Source organism: Canis aureus, chromosome 6, assembly GCF_053574225.1.
Source record: "Canis aureus isolate CA01 chromosome 6, VMU_Caureus_v.1.0, whole genome shotgun sequence".
NCBI classification, from domain to species: domain Eukaryota; kingdom Metazoa; phylum Chordata; class Mammalia; order Carnivora; family Canidae; genus Canis; species Canis aureus.
This window is the reverse complement of record NC_135616.1, coordinates 27652999-27665519: the sequence shown is the minus strand read 5'-3', so window position 1 is coordinate 27665519 and position 12521 is coordinate 27652999. Positions and strand designations below refer to the sequence as shown.

The window sequence follows — 12521 nt, the reverse complement described above, 5'->3', positions numbered from 1 at the left end:
CTTTTGCCTATCCCCTGCGCCCCAGCAACCATCAGTTTGTTCTTTGCATTTTTGGGTCTGTTTCTACTTTTTCTTTTCTTGTTTTGGTTTTTAGATTCCCCATATAAGTGTAATGATATGATATTTATCCTTCTCTGACTTATTTCACTTGGCATAATACCCTCTAGGTCCATGCATGTTGTTGTAAATGGCAAGATTGCATCCTTTTTTTCATTCTTTTTTATGGCTGGGTAGTATTCTGTTGTACCATGTATATTACATTTTCTTTATTCATCTTGGCTTCTATATCTTGATATTTTAAAAATGCTACAACAAAAACAGGGATAACCTATAACTTTTTGAATTCATGTTTTCATTTTTGGAGAGGTAAATACCCAGTTCTGGAATTACTGGATCATGAGGTAGTTCTATTTTTAATTTTTTGAGAAATCTCTATACTGTTTTCCACAGTGGCTGCACCAGTTTACATTTCTACCAACAATGCACCAAGGGTTCCTTTTCCCCACATCCTCACTAATATTTGTATCTTGTCTTTTTGATTCAAGCTATTCTGACAGGTGTGCAGTGATATCTCATCATGGTTTTGATTTGCATTCCTCTGATGTTAAATGACGTTGAGCATCTTTTCATTTGTCTGTTGGCCATCTGTATGTCTTTGGAAAAACGTCTGTTCAGGTTCTTTGCCCATTTTTTAATTGGATTATTTGAGGTTTTTTGGTGTTGAGTTGTATAAATACTTTATACATTTTGGATATTAACCCCTTGTTTGATATAACATTTGTGAATATGTTCTTCCATTCCGTAGGTTGCCTTTTCATTTTGTAGATGGTTTCCTTTGCTATGAAAAAACTTTATGTGTTGTTGTAGTCTTTTTTTTTTATATATATAAAGACTTTATTCATAGAGACACACAGAGAGAGGGGCAGAGACACAGGCAGAGGGAGAAGCGGGCTCCATTCAGGGAGCCTGACGCGGGACTCGATCCCGGGACTCCAGGATCACGCCCCGGGCTGCAGGCAGCGCTAAACCGCTGGGCCACTGGGGCTGCTCTGTTGCTGTAGTCTTGATAGTTTATTTTTGCTTTTGTTTCCTTGCCTGAGGAGACCTATCTATAAATGCAACAAGTTTTTCATTCAAAATAGAGGTTAAGACTTTATGTGTTATTTGTTGGTGCCTACTTTTGTCATTTAAGTAGTGAAGGGCAGAAGCTTTAAGCTGATCTGAAACTCCCTCACCCCACTTATTTACCCAAGTGGTTGCTGAAGAGCCTGTTTCCGCAGAAGCAGGCTTGGCAGGGCCCCCTGACTTGTGCCTGCCCTAGAAAGTGCCTATACCAGAGGAACTGGAGGGTCCCCAGGGGCTGATGATTCCCATTTCTCTAAGGGACTGACCCTAGGGACTTACCTACTTAGATACACCCCACCCAGTGACCCACATTGTCATGTGGTCACCTGCTGTCCCTAGCTGCACAAATATACCAGGGTGATACAGGCCCTCCATGAAGAGGCCTACTGCTGCCCTGCCCCTTTGGGCAAATGCAGCCATCAGGGAAGCCCAATGAGATAAGATATAATAATAAGGCTGTGCAGGCACTGATGTGAGGAAAATAGGTTGGAGTAGGTTACGGCAGCTCTAGGCCCTTGGCTGGATAACACACCTTCTCTGGGTCTCATGTTCATCATCTATAAAAGAAATGGTTTGGGATCCCTGGGTGGTGCAGCGGTTTAGCGCCTGCCTTTGGCCCAGGGCGCGATCCTGGAGACCCGGGATCGAATTCCACGTCGGGCTCCCGGTGCATGGAGCCTGCTTCTCCCTCTGCCTGCGTCTCTGCCTCTCTCTCTCTCTCTCTGTGACTATCATAAATAAATAAAAAATTTTTTAAAAAATGGTTTGAAATAGTGTTATTGAAGGGACTCATTTAGCTCTAATGTTTTGTGATTCTTTGGTGAAAATGCAGGAAGAGAGGCTGAAAACTAAAACTTTAAATGACCATATACCTGCTGCTCTCTCCTCAGATTAGAGGAATAAGGGAACCACCTCTTTCCATTTTTATGTCTTTCACCTGTTTTTGTTCCTTAAAAAGCACTTTGATTCTGCCTGGTTTGTATAGTTGTATGGTTCATGTGCACCGTGCCTGTTCCCTGCCTTTTGTGATGGTAGTTAGTAAGACCTAATGTCTGTACTGAGCTTTTCATCTCTCGGGCACCATGAGAGCATCTGCGTCCTCATACTCGCAGCATCCTGGTGGCAGGAGAGTTCTATGATTAAGTATTTCAGTGACATTGCATAGTTGCAGAGTGCTTTACAATTCTTGATTGGTTAGACGTTCCGATCCCCAGATAAAAATTCAGTTTACTGACGGTGTAACTGTGGCCCACAGAGACCAAATGATTTGGCAGGATCTCTCCCCTTTTTGTGGGCTCGCTTTTTTGACAGTCTACAGAGAGTAGGCTCTGAACCTTCTTGCAGATCTGTCCCTCACATGCCCTGCTATGAATCTGTTGTAAGCATCCCTAGTGGGAAGGCGCAGCCTGTGACACCTTGTCACCAGGGAGCCCCTCACCTCATGCTCCTGCTTTGCTCTGGGAGCCCTTCTGTGTTCTCCGCGGGTTAGTCCCTCCCTCTGCAGTGCTTGCTTCTTCCTGCTACATTGCCAGCTGTGTCCTCTTTAAAATTAAAAACAAAACCTGTAACCTTGTGTCTTCCTTTAGCTACTTGGCCATTTGTTCCTTTGTTTGCACTGACAAGCATGTAGAAAAATGGTCTAAATCAGGGGTCAGCACCCCTTTTTAATGTTTTACTTTTTTAAGGATCAGTTAGTAAATATTTTAGGTTCTGGGCTGTATTTTGCCTCAACCAGTCATCTCTGCCATGGTAGCACTAAAACAGTCATGGGGGGAGCACTGAAATGCACAGGTGTAACTGGGTCCCCATAAAACATTTGCAAAAACAGGTGGCAGGGGGGAGATATTCAGGGGGCCACAGTTTGCTGACCCCCGGTCTGAATCACCAACCCCTTCCTGCACTTCCCAATTAGTCTTCATCCTTCCACAGCCTCTCTTTTCCTCCACCACCATTCCGGGGACACCACTCTCACAAATCACCAGGGACTCCTTCATTGCTAAATCCATCTTCCTCTCATGTGGCTTCACATGACCTGCTCCATTTCTCTCCACCACTCCCTTCTCTGTCCAGCTCTCTCCTTGGAGTCTGTGGCCCCACCGTCTACCCCCATATCTCCATAATACTTACCTATTACATATTTGTCTCTGTAGAAATTAGAAATGTGTTTAGCTCAAGGAAATATATTAAACTAAGAATAGCTTAAACAAATAGGAATTAATATTTCTTGAATAACAAGACCTGAGGCAGACAGTTGCAGTAGGTTCATCAGCCCAAACATGTTAAGCCCATAATCACTAATTCTTTCAGTTTTGTCCCTAAGGGGCCAAATGATTGCTGCAGTCCCACCTGTCACCTTTAAGCTCAGGGCAGGAAGAAGAGATAAGGAAGGTTCTAACCATGTGTGTTGCCTTTTAACAGGAGAGCCAAAGTTATTCTAGAACCCCCTTTGTTGGACTTGAGTTTACACTTTAATGTCCTGCACTAGTTGCAGAGGAGAGGCTAAAAACAAGTATTGAACTGGGCACATTATCATCTCGGACAAAATTGGGATTCTGTCAAGGAGGAATATGGATTTAAATAAGTAATCCGTGTATCTGCCACAGCTTCCTCTCAACCTTGCCCCATTCCTTTCCATTCTTAGTGCCCAACACAGTATTTGTTCCATACCTCCTTTAATAGGTTTTTTTTTTTTAACTTTTACTAAATGAGTGAATTAGATAAAATACAAAGGTCAGAAAGAATATAGAATTTTCCCTAGGTGACTCACCTTCTTTTCCATAAGCATTCTTTAATTTCAACCCCAAGAATCAGGCAACGTAGCCAGTGTTTCTGAAGCAAGGAGGCCACAGGGGCAAGAGTTCCCCTCGGGTTGTAGAAGCCTGGTGACTAGTTAAGCTGACGGCATTGCTGTTGGCAGGCTGTGTTGGGTGATGTCTGCCATATAGAGTTTCAGCAAGACATTGGTGTCCCAGGCCAATATTTATATATTTTTTGTTGTGCATTTTAAGAGGAAGCCTTGGTGGTTATATGCAGAAAGGATTTTGGGGAGAGTATGTTGCCTCTCCTCTGAGTCTTAAGCAACTCAGACCCAAACTTTCATGTGCCACCCACCAAGACAGAAGGTTCCAGTTAACTAGCCCTTCCCCGTCTCTTTAGGTGAGCATTTGAGGATATATTTGCAAGTTTTCCCAGATGTCTTGCCCTATACCTATACAGCCCATCGAGGTTTCCTTTTATTCCATGGGACAGGACACCCTCCCTGAGAAGAGTTTTGATAGAGCAGTTATCCTCATCGCCTCAGTTTCCAGTTAGATTTTAGTGCGAGGGGTGTCTTGGGCAATTCTTCTTCCATTGTGCTTGTCAACAGGTGTATGGAAAGCCTGCCTAGCATGGACAAGCACTTAAAGAACCATTAGTTTCTGTGCCCTAGCTCCCTTGCCTGCCTGCTCTTGCATCTGCTGCCCTGCCCACTTCCCCCATACAGTGAACTCTGAAGGGAGGGACCAGTGGGATACAGGATTCCTACAGTAGAGAAGATGAACATGAGGAAGGGGACCGCGCTTAGCCATTCCCTCCAGGCTCAGGCAGTCCTCAGGAAGGTTTCTGGAAATAAAGCTGATAGCTTCCAAAATATCAGAGTGGCTCAAGTCCTTCATTTGATGAACTAGTAATACTACTTGTGGTGGCCTCTTCCTAGTGTAACTTGAAGAAGTTATTGTAGGTAGCCTCCTTGGAAGAAGAAAAGAAAAATGAAAATTGGAAACTGCAGAATCAATAGTGGGCTACAGAGATTGCAGTACCATGTTGATGCCACCTTATTATTTCAGACACTGGTAACAGTGAGATTCTCTCTTGACTTTCTCTGCAAATATTCCTTCCATTCCTGATACCCCCTCATTCATCCTCCTCCCCTGTGCCCCACAAAATAAAGACAGCATGAACCTGGTGGGGAGAAGCCCTCTGAAGTTGGCAGATTGTTCCCTACAGAAGAGCAGTCTTTTTCCAGATTGGGAAGGAGAGAAATTAAAATGTCAGTAGCTCTGAGTTGGACAGGCCAGGGTAAAGGAGTCACCCAAAGCCCCACTCTGAAGGAAGGGACAGATGTACTGCAGGACCAGCCACAGTCTGGGATGCCTGGTGGTGAGATCTGCAGCAAGGAAGCAGCAGAGCCAGGGCCCATGGTGATGTATGTAATAATGACAGTGCAGGCTTAAGATTTTCATGAACTTGATCTACTTGAAATTTTGTATGTTTATATTAGTATTTCAGTGTATTAAAATTTGATTTCACTGATTTTTGTTGTTTATGAATCCTGAATAATTTTTTCAGTGATAGTATAAAATAATACAAGAATTTCATCCCTTACTGAAATAATAAATATTATATTTATTATAAATATTATAATATTATATTATATATTAACACAGAGAGGCGTTAGCTGGAGACTAATATTAATTATTAATATAATTAATTATATTGATATATAATATATATTATATAATATATTATATTATATATAATATAATCATTACTACTGAAATTCTCCAGCCTAATTTAAAGATGAACAATGAATGCCACCTTAGCCCTTCGCTGGGATTTCATGGAATCCAGGTTAGAAAGTCTGGTAGACAGTAGTTTCCACATCTCCACCACTAGATGGCACTAGTGACTAAAATCTGAGTAGATCCTGGACTTTGGGGGGACAAGAAGGAAGAATTTTGTCAGAACACTAACAGGGGTTCTGTGGATGGGAGAACAGCATCTGTGTACACACTTTTCCTCTCTGAAGGGCACATAGAATGTGCCATTCATGAGGCACTAAGCCCTAAACTCCAGACAGCTGACTAAGTAGGAAAATAAGTAAGTTAGCCAAGGAGTCAGAGAATCCCTTAGGTTACACATCTGTGAGATTGGGAACTAGATGGCAAAAGATCAAACAAAACTGATCACAATGCATATTTTCTTTCATAGATCAGGAAAATGAAAAACCCATTTCATTAAAATGACAGCTGTTGTGCATACAGTAATTTAAAAACACTGCTTAAAATCATCTGCAAGGTTCAAGTTTGCTTCTCACCTATAGTTCTTGAAGATACCGTTCTAAAATCTTAATTACCTGCCAAGCTTCCACCTCCTCCTGTCTCCAGTGGTTTTTAGACTGTCTTAGAGATTATTCTTGAACCTGGATTCAGAGAGTTTAAGTGGCATTCAAGGTCACTCAGCTAGTGGCAGAATTGGAAAGTAAACGCAGATTGTCCTGCTAGGCTCTAACTCGCCCATGCACTGGCAGCCTAGAACTGACCAGCAGTGTGACGTAGAGCAGTGTTCAGTATCTCATCTCAAGGGGTCCGATAAGCCAAGAGTTTTGAATGGAGTTACTATTATATTGCCCTTCTGTCTGTATAGCCCTGACAGGAAGGGTCCAGGAAAGGAAGTGAAGAACTCGTCTTTCTGTACACTCCAGGCTTGATGGGGTAGAGAAGACTGATCAGGCATGTGCACTGATGTGAGTTATATAGAATTTAGGGCATGCTCCTAGGGCCTCCTGAAAGGATGCTAAGCTGTTCCTTTATTCTTTCCACCCAGATTAGATAATTTGCTATCCATATGAAATACTTGTTCATGTCCTGTTGTACATTTTTACTTCCTAAAATCTTTCAGAACTCTTAGGCTCATTACATTAAATGTTTGAGGAGTATATGCTCTTCACTTTGAAGATGTTCTTATTTATCCAATACTTTATTTCAAAAAGTAATTTGTGAGCATGGGTCTGGAATTTATAGCAGTAATTATTTTCTTCCACTATCATCAGAAGTTTGCCTAGATTCTCCCCTCAGACATTGTTCCCCTAAGCCGCCACATCCTCAGCTGCTTCCTTAGCCCTTTCTCCAGCTAACGCCTCTCCGCTGAGCCATTGTCAACTGCAGGGCAGATGCATACTCGGCCTTATCTGGTGAGGCAAAAAAAAGATCCAGCTGGAGATTGTCCTACATACTGTGCCTCCTCTAATGGAGTTGTTTTTATTTTAAATGTTACTGAGATATAATTGACGTACAACATTGTATTAGTTTTAGATGTATAACATTTGATATATCTATATATAATGATTTCCACCATATATTTACTTAACATTCATCACCACACATAATTTTAAGTTTTATTTTTCTTATAATGAGAACTTTTAAGATTTACTTGCCAAGCAACTTTCAAATACACAGTACAATATTGTCAACTCCAGTGACCTTGCTGTATTTTAGATCTCAACTTACTTAGAACTAGAAATTTATACTTTTTGACCGATTTTTGCCCATTCCTCACCCCCGCCTCTGACAGTCACCAATTTATCCTTTGTAGCTATGTGCTTGTTTGTTTAGATTCCACTTAGAAGTGAAATCATATAGTATTTATCTGACTTGTTTCACTTAGGATAATGGCCTAGAGATCCATCCATGCTGTCACAAATAGCAAGATTTCATTCTTTTTTTGTGGCTGAATAATATTCCACGGTGTATGTTGTGTGTGTGTGTGTAGATCATACTTTCTTCGTTTATTCAGCCATTAGTGGACACAGGTTTTTATCCCTATCTTGGCTTTTGTAAGTTGTGCTGCACTGAAACAGAGATGCATAGATCTTGAATTAGTGTTTATATTTTCTTTAGATAAATACCCAGAAGTGGAATTGCTGCATCATATAGTAGTTCCTATTTTTAATTTTTTGAGGAACCTCTGTACTGTTTTCCGTAGTGACTGTACCAATTCATATTCCCACCAGAAGTGAGTAAGGATCTCTTTTTCCCTGCGTCCTCACCAGCACTCGTCGTTTGGATAATAGTCAAAACAGGTGTGAGGTGGTGATACCTCATTGTGGTTTTGATTTCTATATCCCTGACAATTAGTGCTGTTGAACACCTTTTCATATACTTGTTGCCATTTGTATGTCTTATTTGGGAAAATGTCTATTTAGTTCCTCAACTTGTTTGTAAATTAGATTGTTTTTTCTATTGAGTTGTATGAGTTCTTTATATATTTTAGATATTGACCCCGTATCAGGTAAATGATTTGCAAATATTTTCTCCCATTCACTAGGTTACTTTTCACTGTGTTGATGGTTTCCTTTGGCAGTACATAACAAGTGATGTGATATATCCCACTTGTTTATCTTTGTTTTTATTGCCTTTGCTTCTGGTGCCAAATAGAAAAACATTCCCAACACCAATGTTAAGTTTACCCCATATGGTTTGTTCTAGGAGTTTTATGGTTTCAGGTCTTATATTCAACTCTTTAATCCATTTTGAGTTGATTATTGTGTATGGTGTAAGATTGTGGCCAAATTTAGTTCTTTTACTTGTGGCTTTCCAGTTTTCCTAACACCATTTATTGAAGAAACTATCCTTTCTGCATTGCATTTTCTTGGCTCCTTTGTCAGAAATTAATTGACCATGGATGTGTGGGTTTATTTCTGGGCTCTCCCAATCTATGTGTTTGCTTTTATGCCAGTACCACTCAGTTTTAATTATAATAGCTTTGTAATACAGTTTGAGATTTAAAAAAAACTGTAATGCCTTTAGCTTTGTTCTTTTTTCTCAAGATTGCTTTGGCTTTTTGGGTTTTCTGTGAATCCATACAGACTTTAGGACTGTTTTTTTCTATTTCTGTGAAGAACACCATTGGGATTTTGATAGGAATTGTATCCCTTTTCTTCCAATCCATGAATATTGTGTCTTCATATATATTGCATTTTTCTTCTATTTCTTCATTGGTGTCTTAGAATTTTCAGTGTATATAGGTCTTTCACCTCCTTCGTTAAATTTATCCCTAGGTATTTTATTCTTTTTGATATAGCTGTAAATGACACTGTTTTCTTAATTTCTCTTTCTGATAGTTATTAGTGTATAGAAATGTAGTTGATTTCCGTATGTTGATTTTGTATCCTGCAATTTTATTGGTTTGGGGTATTAGTTCTAATAGTTTTTTTGTGGGGTCTTTAGAGTTTTCTCTAAATAATAGGTCATCTGCAGATAGAGACTGTTTTATTTCTTCCTTTCTGATTTGGATGCCTTATATTGCTATTTCTTGCCTGATTTTTCTGGCCTTGGCTTCCAGGACTCTACCAAGAGTGAGCATCGTTGCCTTGTTCTTGATCTTAAAGGAAAAGCTTTAGCTTCTCATCCAGTATGATGTTTGTTGTGGGTTTGTCACATACAGCCTTTATTATGTTGAGGTATGTTCTCAACCCACTTTGTTGAAAGTTTTTGTCATGAATGTACTGAATTTTTCAAATGCCTTTTCTGATTCTACTGAGATAATCATGTGGTTTTTATACTTCATTTTGGTAATGTGGTGTTTCACATTGATTTCTCAATGTTGAACCATCCTTGCATCTCTGAAATAATCCCACTTGATCAGGGTGTATGATTTTTTTTATATGTTTTTGGTTTTGGTTTGCTGATACTTTGTTGAGTATATTTTTGCATCTATGTTCATCAGGGCTATTGGCCTGTAATTTTCTTATAGTGCCTGTGTTAGTTTTGGTTGCAAGGTAATGCCAGCCTCGTAAAATGAGGTTGGAAGTGTTTCTTCCTCATATATTTTGGATGTGTTTGAGACAAATATTTTAATAATTATGTTTTTATTTTATTAAAATTATTTTTTTTATTTTTTTAAAATAAAAATATTTTATTTTTTAATAATTATTTAAATATTTGGTAGAATTCAGTTATGAATTATACGTAACAGCCATCTGGTCCTTGATTTTTGTTTGGAGGCTTTTAATTACAGTTTCAGTGTCCTTACTAGTAATTTGCCTGTTCAGATTTTCTACTCATGATTCAGTCTTAGGAGATAGAATATTTCTACTAATTTTCCTGTTCTAGGTTTTCCAGTTTGTTGGTATATAATTACTTGAACTAGTTTTTCTCTTTTATTTTTATTTTTTAAAGATTTTATTTATTTATTCATGAGAGACACAGAGAGACAGAGACCTAGTCAGAAAGAGAAGCAGGCTCCCTGGGGGAAGCCCGATGCCAGGACTTGATCCCAAGACCCCGGGATCACAACCTGAATCAAAGTCAGACACTCAACCACTGAGCCACCCAAGCATCCCTACATTGGTTTTTCTCATTCTCTGTATTTCTGTGGTATCTCTTGTAATGTCTTCCTTTTCATTTCTTTTTTTTTTTTTTTTTTTTTAAGATTTTATTTATTTATTCATAAGAGACACAGAGAGAGAGGCAGAGGAAGAAGCAGGCTCCATGCAGGGAGCCCAACGTGGGACTCGATCCTGGGTTTTCAGGACCAGGCCCTGGACCGAAGACAGCGCTAAACCACTGAGCCACCCGGGCTGCCCCTTCCTTTTCATTTCCGATTTGAGCCCTCTTTTTGTCTTGGGGATTCTAGCTAAAGGCTTATCTTTTTCTTTTTTTTTTAACTCTTAGTTTCACTGATGTTTTATCTTGTTAGTCCTTATTTTTGCTCTAATCTGTGGTATTTCCTTCTTTCTCTTTAGTTTGTTCTTTTTCTGGTTCCTTGAGATGTAAAGTTAGATTGCTTATTTGAGGTTTTTCTGATTTCTTAATGTAGGCATTTATCACCATAACTTCCCTCATAGAACTGCTTTTGCTAATTCCCTAAGTTGTTTGGGCATGTTGTATTTCCATTTTCTTTGGTCACAGATCATTTTTTATTTCTCTTTTGATTTCTTTTTTGAGCCATTGATTCTGAGCAAGTTGTTTCATTTCTACATACTTGTGAAATTTCCAATTTTCTTTTAATTGATTTCTAGTTTCATACCATTGTGATTAGATACTTGATATGATTTAAGTCTTTTTATTTATTTTTATTTTTTTAAAGATTTTATTAATTTATTCATGAGAGACAGAGAGACAAAGACACAGGCAGAGGGAGAAGCAGGCTCCATGCAGGGAGCCCAATGTGGGACTCGATCCCGGGACTCCAGGATCACACCCAGCCACCCAGGGATCCCCGATTTCAGTCTTTTAATTTTATTAGGACTTGTTTGGGGGCCACTCTTCTGTCTTGAAGAGTGTTCCATATGTGCTTGAGAAAAATGTGTATTCTGCTTGTGGATGTAAGTGTCTATTAAGTTCATCTGGTCTAATGTTCATTTAAGTCCAGTGCCTCTATTGATTTTCTGCCTGGATAATCTATTCATTGATGGAAATAGGGTATTTCAATACCCTATTATTATTGTATTGCTATCTATTTCTCCCTTTAGGCCTGCTAATAATTTGATTTATATATTTAAGTGCTCCTGCATTTGATGTATCCTCTTCTCAGATTGACCCTTTTATCTTTAAATAATGATCTTCTTTTTTCCCTATTACAGCCTTTGTCTTAAAGGGTGTTTTTTTCTGATACAGGTAAAGCTACCTCTGCTCTTTTTGGTTTCAATTTGTGTGAAATGTCTGTTTCCATCCCTTCACTTTCAGTCTCTGCATGTCCTTAAAATTGAAGTTAGGGACACCTAGGTGCCACAGCGGTTGAGCGCCTCCTTCAGCCCAGGGCGTGATCCTGGAGTCATCAGGCTTCCTGCATGAGCCAGCTTCTCCCTTTGCCTGTGTCTCTGCCTCTCTCTGTGTGTATCTCATGAATAAATAAATAAAATCTTTTCTAAAAATATTTTAAAAACTGAAGTTATTCTCATGATATACTTTACATCCCTGTGATTTATTTATGTTATACCTGGAAGTTGGACTGGACCTCTTAATCCCCTTTACCTATTTTGTCCATTCCTCACTCACCTCTCTCCAAACAACTACCAATTCTCTGTATTTATGAGTCTGTTTTCTTTTGCTTTGTTCATTCTGTTTATTTTTTAGATTCCATATATAAGTGAAATCATATGATACTTATTTTTCTCTGATCTATTCCACTTTGTATACTTTTCCTCTAGGTCTGTCTTTTTTGTTGCAAATGGTAAGATTTCATTCTTTCTTAGGCTGAATAGTATTCCATGTATATATTCTATATATATATATATATACACACACACACACACACACACACACACACACAAACCACATTTTCTTTATCCATTCATGTATCCATGAACACTTGTTGCTTCTATATCTTGCTGTTGTAAATAATGCTGTTGTGAACATAAGGGTTTTGAATTAGGGTTTTCATTTTCTCCAGATAAATAGCCAGAAATGGACTTGTCTGGAATTGTAGTTCTATTTTTAATTTTTTTTAAGATTTTGTTTATTTATTCATGAGAGATAAAGAGAGAGAGAGAGAGAGAGAGAGGGGCAAAGACACAGGCAGAGGGAGAAGCCCGCTCCATGCAGGGAGCCCGATGTGGGACTCGATCGTGGGACTCCAGGATCACGCAGACGCTTAACTGCTGAGCCACCCAGGCATCCCTCTATTTTTAATTT

The 12521-nt window shown here is 39.2% G+C and overlaps 1 protein-coding gene across 7 annotated transcripts in view; it reads left to right on the top strand.

The window, feature by feature from the left end:
• TPGS2 (tubulin polyglutamylase complex subunit 2) overlaps positions 1-12521 on the top strand; it is a 67612-nt gene that overhangs the window by 27907 nt on the left and 27184 nt on the right. The gene's annotated exons all lie outside the window — the stretch shown is intronic.